Source organism: Rhamphochromis sp. 'chilingali', assembly GCF_963969265.1.
Source record: "Rhamphochromis sp. 'chilingali' genome assembly, chromosome: 2".
In the NCBI taxonomy this organism is placed as follows: Eukaryota; Metazoa; Chordata; class Actinopteri; order Cichliformes; family Cichlidae; genus Rhamphochromis; species Rhamphochromis sp. 'chilingali'.
Window position 1 is genome coordinate 69,801,456 of NC_137930.1, and position 14,799 is coordinate 69,816,254.

The window sequence follows — 14,799 nt, forward strand, 5'->3', positions numbered from 1 at the left end:
AGAAGCCATGTTAGTCATTTCATGCCAAGTAAGTAATATGACACTGTGGAAAGTCCGAAAAAAAAGAAAAAAAAAGACAAGTACATACCACATACTCCCGGATAAGCATGCCAGGGTCTTCACCCATGTAGATTTCACTGTGTGTTATACTTGTATAACTATGCATGTTACAAATAAAGAACCTTGAACCTTTAACCTTGATACACACTCCCTTGACACACTCAGCATCAACATCTTCACACTGAAATGAAATGTATGTAATTAGCATCTTCATTCAGCTCTTGTCCTTCATTTAAGTTTTAATAGTGTACTTTACATGAATGTTTTTAAAGTAAAGGCACACAAATTAATAATAGATTTACTGGCAATTAATAATAAGTTGACAAAGTGAAGGTTAAAAAAACAAGCAGATATAAAAATACAAAATGAGAGAATTTATCATGGGAAACATTTGAAATCTTCCACAATTATAAAGTTTCATCCAAAGAGGATCATGTTAAGTGAATGTTGAGGCTTAATCACTTACATTATCCATTCATGCCACAATTCTTTTCAGTATTAGTCCAAGCTCTGCTCTTCTGTTGACCAACTTCACCAGGTTGTCCAGGTGGAGAGCCAGCTGAGCCACGAACTTTGTCTGAGGGGGGATGGTGGCAATTCTCTTAAACTCAGTGTTGATCTGAAAACATGAGCACAGAGAAATGAGCTTTAAAGGTTTAATACCTGGAAGAAGGCTGCAATCACTCATGCTGAAGAAATGGGCTGTCAAATAACAACTGTGCCTTAACCATTTTAGGCTAATACCACAAGAACACCGTGTATGAGGCAAACCTTACCTCATGGAAATCAAATAGATCAGGCCATCTTGCCATGAAAGCCTCCACCATTGGTGCATCACGAACAACTTCATGTTTTCATGTCTTCTGTATGAAAAAGTTTTCTGTTACTCTTTTTTATGTCCATGTGGTGGGCTTTGGCATGTCAATAGCTTTAAGAGTCCCTTTGTCTGCTACTTCTGAAACTGAGGTGAGGTTAAAAAACTCATTCCCAAACAAGGAATCCATAAACTGAAGTCTGAAACTGCCCTGAAGACAACACTGTCTCTTGACTTCAACGATGAGATCCTCAGTTGATTCCATGTGTCATTCTGTCTGTCTCTCAGTGTCAGGTCTGGGTCTCATGTGAGTGTGTTCAGTTTTACCTCTGTCTCGTCTTGTTGATCATTCCCAGCTGTGTCCACCACCTGTGTGTAATTCCCCTGTGTTTCTCTGGGTGTATTTAAGTCATGTCCTCCGTCATTGTAGTTGCTGGTCCGTCTGTGTATTCCACCCTGCCTCATCTGCGTGTTCTCCCTGCTGTCCGCCGTTAGTCTCTTCTGGTCGTTCTCGTTAAGGTTTGTGCTCTGTAGTTTAGTTGATCCCAGTATAGTTTAGTTCCAGCTCCTTTTGCTGTTTGTGTTTACTTTCATGTTCAATAAACCACCTTTACACCTTCACGACTACCTGCACTTGGATCCTCCTTTTTCCTTTTCTACACGGCTCTCCTCACCCGCCGTGACAGTACGGACCAGCCAGATATGGATCCAGCGGCATTCACCCCACCCACGGAGCTTCGGGACCTCATCACGAACTCCGCTTCACAAATAATCAACCTGTGGCTAGAGCACGAGGGAGAAGCATTCCTCCACGTTCTGGAAGCCAGACTGCAACAGCTGCTCACGGATTATCCCTGGCTATTGGACTCACTACACCCTCTGGTACAAAACTTCATTCTCCACGAACTTCACCTCCACCCTCCAGCCGCTACCGCTTCCCAACCCAGCCCGCCGGCGAAGGTTTTGCCCGGCCCACCGGAGGTTTTGCCCGGCCCGCCGGAGGTTTTGCCCGGCCCGCCGGAGCGGTCGGCAGGGAGGAAGCGACGTTCGCGTCACCGGCGCGGCACCCCACAGCCGGACTTCAGGATGACAAAACAGTCGGCTGTGGTGAGTGAAACAGACACTCTTTCTGTTCCTTCTGACCCAGATACTAGGTCTATTTCTTCTGGAGCTATTTTTTGTGTCTCCTCTAAAAATAATAAGGATTTCCCTGTCTCGCCCATGGCCATTGCTCCTAAGACTACCTTTGTTGAGCAGACTTTTTGTGCTAATGACTATGTTCATGCTGTTGTTCCCATGCCCGGAGTAGCTGAGCCTAGCACTACGAACATAGGGAATTTAAGCATCAGGGAAGCTTTCTTGTCTCCGTCAGTTCCTTCAGGGAAAGTAATAAAACTTTTTGAAACTGGTTTTTCTGGCCATATTGTCCCATCCTCACTTTCACCTCAGTCAGCAGCCCAGCTGCCCTCAGTTTGGCCAGCAGCCCAGCTGCCTTCAGTTCAGCCAGCAGCCCAGCCGCCCTCAGTTCAGCCAGCCGCCCAGCCGCCCTCAGTTCAGCCAGCCGCCCAGCTGCCCTCAGTTCAGCCAGCCACTCCACCACCTGTTACAATTTCGCTACCTGTAGCTCACTTGCCACCAGTTCAGCAGCCTACCCACTCACTCATTCAGCCACCATCCTCACTGTCTCATTCTAAGCAGGGAACACACTTCACCACAACATCTGTTGGTTCTCTTAAGCTGGCCATGTCAGAAACAGTTGCTCCCTCTAGGGCAGGGGTGCTCAATACGTCGATCGCGATCGACCAGTCGATCGCAAAGGTAGTATTGGTAGATCGCATGGCATTAAAAAAATAGATGCCAGCCTATCATCCATCCCGTCACTTGATTGATACAGGGAAGCCAGTCAGATGACAGCAGATTTTTTCTGACACTTAGGTCGCTGCGCATGCGCAAACAGCGGCGCGAAGTGTAGTAAAACTGACAAGCTAGTCAGCGAGTTAACTCCAATTTTTAGCTCTCGGTTTTTTCTCTTAAACCTGGCCGTCAGCAGCTACTGTCCGGACTATGCATCCCTGGCTGATTCAATTCAGTGCAAGTCATCAGAGTAAACTCAGGTAATGACAAAAAATTTACATAGTTAATTGTGTTGTGAAATATTGGATATTGCGGTTATGCATGTATATACATTGTAGATATAAAGAATCCTCAATATATTTATAAATAAGTATATGTTTTGGATTTTTGTAGTGGGTAGATCATTTTGACTTGGTCATTTTATAAGTAGCTCACATGCGGAAAAAGTGTGAGCACCCCTGCTCTAGGGCCTCCCCAGAGGCTGGGTGTCAGTCACCAGCCAACTCTGGACCCCTAGAGGTCAAGACACCAGCGCCAGCAGCCTCACCGGAGAGCTCACCAGAACAGTCTCAGCTCTCAGCACCCCCTGAGAGTTCAAGTGGGTTCATCCGTCCGCCTCCGTCCTCTGAGTGTATTGGGGAACACTTTCAGCCCTCTGAGGACTGCATCCCACTGTTGCTGCCTGAGTCTAGCCACTGTGCTGCTCAGTCCCAGCCAGTGTCCACACTGGCAGTGGTCTCCGTACCTGCTGCTTCAGTGTCTGCTCTAGCTGGAGGGCCCAAGGAGCCCGTCCAGCCTCAAGTTTCGTCAGCTGGGGGTTCGGGTGAACCCAGCCAGCCTCATGCCACGTCAGCTGGAGGGCCCGAGGAGCCCGTCCAGCCTCATGCCACGTCAGCTGGGGGTTCAGGAGAACCGCACCAGCCTCATGCCACGTCAGCTGGGGGTTCAGGAGAACCGCACCAGCCTCATGCCACGTCAGCTGGAGGGCCCGAGGAGCCCGGCCAGCACCATGTTTCGTCTGCTGGGGGTTCTGGAGAACCCAGCCAGCCTCATGCCACGTCAGCTGGAGGGCCCGAGGAGCCCGTCCAGCCTCATGCCACGTCAGCTGGAGGGCCCGAGGAGCCCGTCCAGCCTCAAGCCACGTCTGCTGGAGGGCCCGAGGAGCCCGGCCAGCACCATGTTTCATCTGCTGGGGGTTCTGGAGAACCCAGCCAGCCTCAAGCCACGTCTGCTGGAGGGCCCGAGGAGCCCGTCCAGCCTCAAGCCACGTCTGCTGGAGGGCCCGAGGAGCCCACCCAGCACCACGCCTCGTTAGCTGAGGGTCCTGGAGGACCCAGCCAGCACGCCCTCACACCTGCTGACGGTCCCGGAGGACCCAGCCAGCACATCTCTACATCATCACCTGCAGCATTCACGCCACCGCCTGCTGCATTCACGCCACCGCCTGCTGCATTCACATCATCGCCATTCGCATCACTGCCTGCAGCGTCGCTGCCGTCAGGTTCCGCAGCCGTCCCGCTGCCGTCAGGTTCCGCAGCCGTCCCGCTGCCGTCAGGTTCCGCAGCCGTCCCGCTGCCGTCAGGTTCCGCAGCCGTCCCGCTGCCGTCACCCACGCCTGGTCCGGCCTCCGTGTCTTCACCCACGCCTGGTCCGGCCTCCGTGTCTTCAGCCTCGTCTGGTCCAACCTCCGCTTCAGCTTCGCCTGGTCCAGCCTCGGCTCCGCCTTCGTCTGATCCTGCGGTTGCCACACCGCCGTCGGAGCCAGCTCGACCCGTTCTGCCTCGCCTCTGCCGGCATCATGGCCTTCGGGGACGGCCTCCGGAAAGGGTTCGTCGCCGCCGCTGGCATCGCGGCCGTCCTCCGGACCTACTCAGTGGCCGCCACTACCTTCCAAGAGGTCGGCCTCCAGAACTGTTTGCCCGTCGTCGCCGTTGCCGTGTGCACGGTCGGCCCCCAGAACTGTTTGCCCGTCGCCGCCGTTGCCGTGTGCACGGTCGGCCCCCAGAACTGTTTGCCTGTCGCCGCCGTTGCTGTGTGCACGGTCGGCCCCCAGAACTGTTTGCCCGTCGCCGCCGTTTCTGTGTGCATGGTCGGCCCCCTGACTGTGTTATGGACTAGTGAACAGTCGTGATTTGGTTCTGGACTCTCGTGCTCCTGGTTTTTTGTGTTTCGGGCCCTCCTTCCTGGGCCCCCTCCGCCCGCCCTGGCTTGGTGCTTGTGCTTTTTGTTTGGGGCTGTCGGGAGCCAGCCCTTTGAGGGGGGGTACTGTCACGGGTCTGGGTCCGTTGGACCCAGTATGTGGAGTTTTATGTTTTTGTTATTCCATGTTTGAGGTTATTATGTTTTGGTTTTAGTTTGCATCAGGGATTGTTTTCTTGTTCTCTTGTTGTGTTGATGATGATGAAGATTATGATGTTTATTATTTGAGTTTCATGTTTAAGGATTTGTTCTCGGTTGTATCTCACGTTTAGTTTAGTTCAGGTTCCATGTGTCATTCTGTCTGTCTCTCAGTGTCAGGTCTGCGTCTTGGTGTGGTGTTCTCATTTCCTGTTTTATTGTGAAGGTCTGGGTCTCATGTGAGTGTGTTCAGTTTTACCTCTGTCTCGTCTTGTTGATCATTCCCAGCTGTGTCCACCACCTGTGTGTAATTCCCCTGTGTTTCTCTGGGTGTATTTAAGTCATCTCCTCCGTCATTGTAGTTATCTGCGTGTTCTCCCTGCTGTCCGCCGTTAGTCTCTTCTGGTCGTTCTCGTTAAGGTTTGTGCTCTGTAGTTTAGTTGATCCCAGTATAGTTTAGTTCCAGCTCCTTTTGCCGTTTGTGTTTACTTTCATGTTCAATAAACCACCTTTACACCTTCACGACTGCCTGCACTTGGATCCTCCTTTTTCCTTTTCTACACGGCTCTCCTCACCCACAGTGACAATATGTACCTAATGACTTAAGCTATCTCCTCTTTAAGTCTTTAACTCTTTAAATCCACTAGAAAGGCCGATACAGCTGAGCCCTCTAATTCAGAATTGCCAAGAGATGGGGAGTTTAAATGGTAAGCTATCATCATCTGATGTTTTGACTTCTGTAATCATAAAGGTAAAAATTCCACCATCACAAAAAACATTAATTTTAATTGAAAAAAGGTATTCCAGTCCAGAAGAGCATCAATGGTTTTTTAAAGTACCAATTTTCCCCTCATTTATACATAATGTTTTGAGAAGCAGCTCACATATGTTCTACACAAAGTAGAAAAAAAAAAAGGGGGGGGGGGGGGGGTCCTAATTTTTGTTAGGACGATGTTGGAAAATTCACAATACATCACTTAATAAGACATAGTCTGTTGAACAAACGTATCTCCTTGTAGATATCTGCTGTATTATTTGGGCTTGACCAATAGAATAGTCAAGTAAGTGACACTTCACCTAAAACAATGACTAAATGGAAAAATGATTTGGCATTTATGGGCACAGGTTCTTAAACCCACGTCTAAGGTGGCAGGATCCTTATTATAACTTGAGTGTGTGTCAGCAGCAAGAATTAAGGTATGGCACTGTGGGGCTCTCAGCTTCTTAAACTCTGACGGTTACAGCCGGACTAATTAGCCACTGTAGCCATAACTAGCACGAGTAACACAAACACTACTGCGCTCTCTCAGTGACGTTTTAACTTGCTAAGCCATCAAAAACGTCAGTGCTATCTGCAGAGATGGGCAGTAACGCGTTACTTTTTTCAAGTAACGAGTAAAGTAAGGGATTACTATTGCAAAAACACTAATTAGATTACCGTTACTTCCCATAGGAACGCTGCGTTACTGCGTTACTAAAACCGTGATTTTTTGCGAGAATGTCTCACGACAGTGACGTACGCGAGTGCGCCATTCGTGACAACAGCTGTGTGCAGATCAACAATGGATCACATATCGAGTGCGGGAGAGAGTATGAGCGTGCAGCGTTTAAAGCGTGGAAGTACTGACCTTACTTTGAGTTTGATTCCATAAAACGTGACAAAAACATTAGTGTCCGCTGTGCGTGGGAAGAAAACTTCTTTTTACAGCGAAAAAAACCCCTAAACTTCCAAGCAAGCACCGAGTAGCTACGACGTAATGGGAAACTCACAGAGAAACTCGCGGATTCTTCCACTGACCGCGGCACACCTGCACCAGGGTAAACCTCCGCCTGCCCCACTCCTGCTTTACAGGTGAAAATAGAGCAACAGGACCACTGAGTCTTTGACTTTATTTATTTTCTGCTGTGTTTTACTTGCATCTATTTGAAAGACTGAGTGTAAACACAAAAAATATTTTGTTTTATGTGCTGGAATGTGCAGAAAATAGGTTTCAATGTTAAACTAATTTCTTCAAGTCAGAATGTTGCATATAATTAAATTTTTGCTTGATGCATAAAGTTAAAAGATTAAAACTAATAAAACAAGTTAAAAAAGATACTTTTCCATTTGATTACATTTTGTATGATGGATTATGCAGAAAAAGTAGAATTGGGCTGAAAGATCTGTCACTTTATCACCTATTCAGGTTGTAAATCGGGTTTTTTAAAAGTAACTAAGTAACTAAATAATTAATTACTTTTGAAAATAAGTAATCAGTAAAGTAACGGGATTACTTTTGGGGGGAAGTAATCAGTAATTAGTTACTGATTACTTTTTTCAAGTAACTTGACCAACACTGGCTATCTGTCACATGCATAAATTCCGACCGGCAACAGCTGCAATTTGTTACTATTTTTCAGTTTTAGCCACAAAGCTAATACCAACTTTAGCTAGCACTGTAAAAACAACATGTAGATGCATTACAGATTACTTTTTATATAGCATGCACTACAACAATTCTGTGAAAACGTACCCAACTAAAACAAATGTATTTAAATTACTTACCTTCTCAGTATGCCTGACTCAGTGCCAAAGGTTGCATGTGGCTAAACAGTCTTCCAGAATCTGGCGGTCAATCGCGCTCTCCTTAAATTATGTTGTTGTCTTATTGGATAAGACTCTAGGTCTTATTATCCAATCATATTTAGTTGTTGTCTTTGAATAAATTGCATCATTTCCGGTTGTGGTCAAACATGATTACAATGGTTTTAGTATTCTAATTTAGTCACTTTAAATCAATACAAGAAAAATGAGTAGTCTCAGTATTGTTTATAATCAAGTAAATGGTACTTTATTTAATAATGTAAATAAGAGAAACATGAAAGGCTTGTGTAGCATTAACTAAATTCATTTGTGCAAATTCAAAAGCCTGCCAATTCCCATTTTTTCAGTGTGGTTTTACGTTTCCCATCGACACAATTCAAAAACTGGTATGTAGTTTGAAGTCTTTCGACCCAAGTTGAAATGGAGACTCTGACATGCTGCATCTTGTAGCTGTGCCGTCTTAAATTGGTCATGTGATTTTGAGGCACCGGCGGGTCAGCTAACTTGTGCTGATTACGGTGAGCCAGAGCCATAATGTTGTTGTGCACTGAACAGAACGGAATTGGTGAGTTTGAACTTTTAATTGACTGTTTGTATTGCTACCAGCTGACGCTAATTGGCTGCTGCTGGTCCAAACAATTTGATTTTGATTTTTGATTTGACTGATAGTTGTTGAATAACAAATGTTGTGAAGCTATATAATATGTATATAGCAGTTGAAATGTTTTAGTTAAATCCTTATTGGTACTGTTTGTTTATTTATTTATAAATTGTGTACACAGGAAGAAGAATAACTTAATGTATTTAGCTTAACTGACTGACATTTTGTATTATTCTTGTGATTTCTTATTGGCCTTGTTTATTTAATGCAGGCCAGGTGAACCTTTTTGGGTATGGAAAAGGATGGCGAGCCAATGAACGGCTAGGAGCAGGACTCATTCTGCATTGAAGCTTCCACTGGACTGGTAGGAAGCTATCAAAGACGACGCTCTGTCCCCATTTTCTGAATACACTGATTTCCACAATCATACACTCCATTTCTGCCGTTTATGGACAACAGCGCTTGGTATGGAAGCCCGTTTCTGCCACTAAATAAAAACAAAACAGCTAGTATCCATAACTCGAGATTTTGAGTTATTTTTCTCAAAATTTCGAGTTAGCTTTGCCAATCAAAAATATACGTGAATGAGGTCGCTTTCTTGCTTTCTTGAAGCATATGGCGCAGAGGAACGCGCACTCAAAAATGGATCCCAACAAATTGGCGCTTTCGCGAGTACGTTTGCTGATAGTAACACCATGTGATTCAGCTAATAACACAGGGATTTCATCATTTGTGAAGCCTGTATTAATTCATTAGCGCTTCATCAGTGTTACAAGTGGTATAACAGGTCAAAACTAGAAATCAAATAGATAAAGACACACAACCCTCAGGGATGCACAAAATCACCAGGGATGGTGCAGAAAGTGTTCGGTGCATGTGAACAGTGGCTTTAAAGCCTTGTGTTAGGGGTTAACATGTGAGTCATAGCACAGGTGGGATCTACTGTACGCTTTCCTTCTTACCATTAACAGGCTGTGTTTTTACAGGGACTGGGTGATGGACTGATAGGAAAGAGAGATGAAAGATCAAAGACACACAGAGAAAGAGAGAGCGTGTACCTGTGACTGTGCAACAAAGAGATTTGGAGAGTAAGATGCTATCATTTAGAAACCACAGTGCAGGGAAGAAAAACTTTGGCAGATGGTCGCTCAGCATCAGCCAGTCTGCACTCTTCCCTGTCAAATATCCCTCTCTCTGTCATACTGTCAGCATCCTCCTGTCTTCTCTCGAGTGCACACTTCTGATTGCATTGACTCATTTAAATCTGTGTAAGAAAAAAATGTGCAACATCCCATAGATAGATGTACATGTGTGCTCGTGTGCTCGCATGTTCTAATGAGTTATTTCTGTCTCATGTATTTTTCTTTCTAAATTCATGCAATGACTCAAACCTTCAGATAAAGCCGGCAGCATAAATACTGCCCATGTAAGGTGACCAAAAATCTACTTATAAATGTTTAAGTCTAAACAACAAACAGTAGGAAGAAGAGCTCAAATGAAAGACATAAAGTCCATGAGCTGGTAGCTGTTAGCCTGAGGCCGACAGCAGCAGAGAGAATAAAACTAAAGACGTGGTCACGGCTGAGAGTGAGTGTGTATAAAGGAGAGCTGTAACCTTGTCTCTATGGGCAGTTTTAATAAAATCATTTATCTCTGTTCTTGAGGATGATAGCGCTCTGTGAAAATTTCATTCCCAGCTGATAAATGTTTGTTTGCTGCAGCAGAAATTCTAAAGATTTTATGTTTAAAACAGAAATAGAAACGTGAGCTCAAAAGGTTTCTCATTTTTGATTCTATGTTGTATTATGTGACTCACCAAGTTCATCAAAACATCTGTTAACAACCCTGTTTGTTGAGACCTTTGCTGAAAACAAATTAAACAGAAGCAAAAACTTTGTCTTCCGAAATGCTCCAATCATAACTGTACCACCGTTTTAAGTGACAACCCTGCAGGAAACAGCTGGCATTTTCGAAACAGGAAACGAGAAGTTGTCTTGTGTGATAATCCTCAGCACTTTCCTCACCCACTGATCCACCTTGACCTCCTCTGTACCCTTTGCTTTCACTTTTGCTGATGTCACATGTACTACTGCTTTAATTGGGGCACATACTGAAACAAGTGACTTTTTCATCTTGAAAGAATAGCGTCCAATTCCGTGTTTGTCTCATTTAGGGATAAAAAAAACGTAAATGCAAAAACACGAAGGCACCGTCTTGTTCTCAGGAAGCTTACTCATCGTCCCTGCGCATGACCTATAATTCTCTGCGTGCTTTCACAGGCAGGTACAGCTCGTTCCCCCACCCACTTTCTCTCACACAAAACACAGGAACAAGGACGCCACATGAAAGCAGAAACAGCAACAAAGTGCTTGACATAAAAAAGAAAAATTAAATAGAGTAAACTTAATAGAATGGAGCAGCCTTAAACGGACTTTTCAAAGCAGAGGTTGTTGGTTTGCTTCCAAGTATCGAGAGTACTGAGAAGACAGTGCCGTCTTTCACTGACAGCCTGCAGATACACACAAAGTTTGGCTTCATACATAGATATGGATTCACAGTCCTCGCAGACCCAGACTTACTTTGTCGTGCTTCTTTCTTCATCGCAGTCGGGGTCACATCTAAATGGATTCATCAGTAGGAAATGTTGACAAGAGGTGCTGGCTGCTGTGTGCAGCTTTGTGTAGGTGTGTGATTAGATATTCAAGTACAATACATCTACCTTATATTCTGTTTCACACTCAGTAATAAGTGCTTAACCTCTGGTATCTTTATGTGTTTCTGCAGTACAAGTAGTTTTGTTCATGTTGCATAAGAGAAATGTCTTTATATGAAATGTTTCAGGACACACACGTCATCAAATGATTTACTTATCAGATAAAACTGATGTTCTTATTCGAGATTCAAATGAATGTGTGTTTGTTTTCTCAGCTTACTGACTGCCTAACGGGATTTAAGTTTGTTTTCAGTGTAAACGGGTCCTGAATCTGCTCATGTGTTTATACTTTGTAGGAGTTGAAGATTAGACTTGCCTGCTCACCAACTCTGCCCCTCTGACTTCAGCAGAAGTGTTAATCCTTCTGTTTTGATTTGGGTGACATCTTTGGTGTCAAGCTGTCATTTATCAAAGCCCCGATAAACAGATGGTATAATGGGTGTCAGTGTGACGCGACAGATAACAGTATGAGTCACAGAGAATCTGATCGCTCTCACACACTGACCCACAGGCAATAGTCCACACACACACTCGCACACACGCCTGTATTTGACTGCAGCACTACAGTTGCTCACTCGTTCATCTTGTGTTTACTCTGACATATTGTCCAAAATAATACCGTCTTTCCTAGTTCGTCCTTGGTCACTATGACAACTGCCCAGGTAGCCTGCTACGTAGCACTGTGTGACTGTTTTTAAATCGATGCAAATAAAAAGTGCAGTAAACGGAAAAATCCTAGATCAAATTTTAGTGCGACTGCTTGTCACGGGTAAAATAGCACCGGTTCACAGTTCTTCAAACTACTTGGCTGGTAGCTTGTTTCAAGCATCTTGGAGGACTCGACACATTTTGCTTTATTTGCTGTCGAGCCATCTGTTGCAGGAATACTTGCTTTTAATCACGTAGTTCTTTATGGCTGCATTTGTGGTTGTTTTAACTACCAGGAATGACATTTTGGTAGAATGGCATCAGAAATCTGGACGTCCTTGATGTGACTGTACAACTTCAATTCAAATCTATACACTTTGATGTATTGTTGCTACAGATTCTGCTATAAAGTGGTCCATTAACTGAAGCATCTGGAACAAGAAGACATGTTTGAAATCGTTATAATTACAAAGACAATGCCAGTCTTCCTCCTTTTACCTTCGTCCTTACCTCTTTTATTTTCATATTCACAGTCATCTCTCATTCTTGCCCTCTCTATCCAGTTTTGTCACCCTCCCCGAGCTCTCACTGCCTCTGTTCTCATCGCTTTTCATCTCTGTCCTTCTACCCTGTTTCGCTCACTTCCTCTCTGCACTCTGTTCTCCAGCTGCTCACTGAGCTGGGTGTTTATTTGACATATTGAACTGTTTTGAAGCCAATAACCTTTCTGTGTATCTTGGACAGTAAGTACTGTTCAAGCTTGCGCACACACACATTTTATCTATAGATCATCATGTTATTGGCCATTACCACATATAAGCATTATAAAATCTTAGTACACATTTTATAGATTACATGTAACCAACACAGTTGTGCACAGTGTGAAAACGTATACACATAATCTTTCAGCGGGCAGGACTTATTTTCTAATCTAATTTTCATTTCCTTATGTTCTTTGGCATCACATCTGAAATCAAAGGCAGGCCCGTAATAGGAGCATATGGTGAAAATATAACCAAATAATTTTCCTGCATAAAATTTTATGCATTTAATCAACACAATAGACTAAGACATTACTAATAAAGTGTTACAGAGTGTGATTCCAGTTATATTAAAAAATTAAAAATAGTAATAGTAGTTAGTGATAATCACGTGTTCACTTATTCTTAATTTTTCCATGTGTTTATTTGTGTTAGAGGTGGACAGATATAGCCCAAGGTATATTCACTTTACCCCAGATGATTATGATGGTGATGACGACAACAATGATACCTCCAATGACTCTGGTGGTAGGCCTGCTGAATGCACTTTGTCATGGCCCAATAACATGAGAATATAGAATTCCTCTGTGCATTTTTGCCAAGTACATCTGTGGTCCTAAAGAATAGGGATATAGGGACCCATCACAGGGAGACAGTTTTTTAAATTACTGTGATTAGCAAGTCCATCTAACCTTTCCTGCAACATATCCAGGTCTGGGTTGTGGGGGCAGCCAAAGAGATGCCCAAACCTCTCTTTTCCTGGCTTTCGCTCCTCTAGCTATTCCCTGGGGACGCTGATGCATTAGTGATAGCGGAGAGATGTAAACTTTTCACCATGTCCTGGGTCAACACCAGAGTTTCCGTCTGGAAGGAGGTGCCCAAAACACCTCACCTAAGCAGTGCCTAGGGGTATCCTAATTAGATGCTTGTCCCATCACATCTGGATCCTTTTGGTATGGAGAAGCAACTCTGAGGGTGAGCCAACACACCAAAGAAGGACATTTCAAGTGCTTATAGCCACAGTCTTATTTTTTCAGTTACTACCACGGCTCCTGGCCAGCTCCTTCACCACCACAAAAGACCAGTACAACATGTGCATGTCTGTAGATGCCACAGCAATCTGTCTTCCAAGATAGTTAAAGCTTGGGATAGAAACTCCTCACTGACCTGGAGTGGGCACTCCATCCTTTTTCTCCTGACGACCTCCTAGCCTCACCTTTGGCAGAGCTAATTCTCATTCTTTAACATTCCTATTGTTTGGCTTCAACATGCTCCAGTGAGCGCTCCATGTCCCTGGTGGATGAAAACAAAAGCACTACATCATCTGTAAAGTGCAAAGAGATAATCCTTGGGCCACCAAACTGGAAATCTTCCATCGCTTGGCTACATGTTGACAATGTGTCCCTAAAAGTTATGAAGCCAGTGATCATAGTCAGTAGGTAGTCCGGGCTGAGTCCAACTGACTTCAAGCCAAGTCAGAGCTGGCTAGTAAGCTAAATGACTGAAGCACTGTGTGAGATTATTTCTGGTTTCTCCGGTCTTCCTGTTTCCCATTCGGCCTTTTAAAGAGTGTTTGCACTGTTCTTCACCTCCTGTTGTTTTTTTTACCATTCCCGTTGTGGAGCAGTTTGCACTTTGACTTACGGCGAAATAAAAATATTTTTTACAACACAGCAAATGTATTAAGTCCTGCAGCATCTTCCTTTCTGGACTTTCACACTTACCTCAATAATAGGTGCTGTCAAAACTGCTTGCTGTTGGGCAAGGTCATTATTTAGCAAAGCAGATTTTGGTGATAAATTCAGCAACTACCCACAACATGAAACGCTAGCAGCACTGAGTAGTGGTAAATAAACTGTGTATAATTATCTCATTACTCGATGGTTTATTAGTGTATTTGTAAATCAGATTTTCACTGACAGGAGAATTTCCTAGAATTATCTTGACTTTGCTGCATATTTTAAAATGCAAAAGTGACTCAGGTTTGTTGTTTGGGGGGGGGGGGGGGGGGGGCAACCGTGGGACTACCTGCTTTTTTTTTCAAGATTCTTTATTCATCACATGCATAGTTATACAAGTATAACACGCAGTGAAATGTGCAAAAGGGGGAGAGAAGAAGAACATTATATATTATATACATTAGGTGAATGTGCAGTAGTAGCATTGTATGAAGCAAGCAGGTGAATTCTGTACATTAAGTGAATTAAATAAGAATAGACAATCTGAACATTTTACAAAATAGACAATATGAACATATTTAAAATTAAGAAAAAATTTGAAAAGTACATTTTGCCAGTGGGTTTAGAGTGTCTAGAAGAGAGCCCTGTCTGACATACTCTGAGAGAGCCCTGCAGTATAATGTTTCAGTCATGAGACCCGAGTGACATGAATATATGAATCCTGCTTTAGGGTGCAGTACAAATGAGG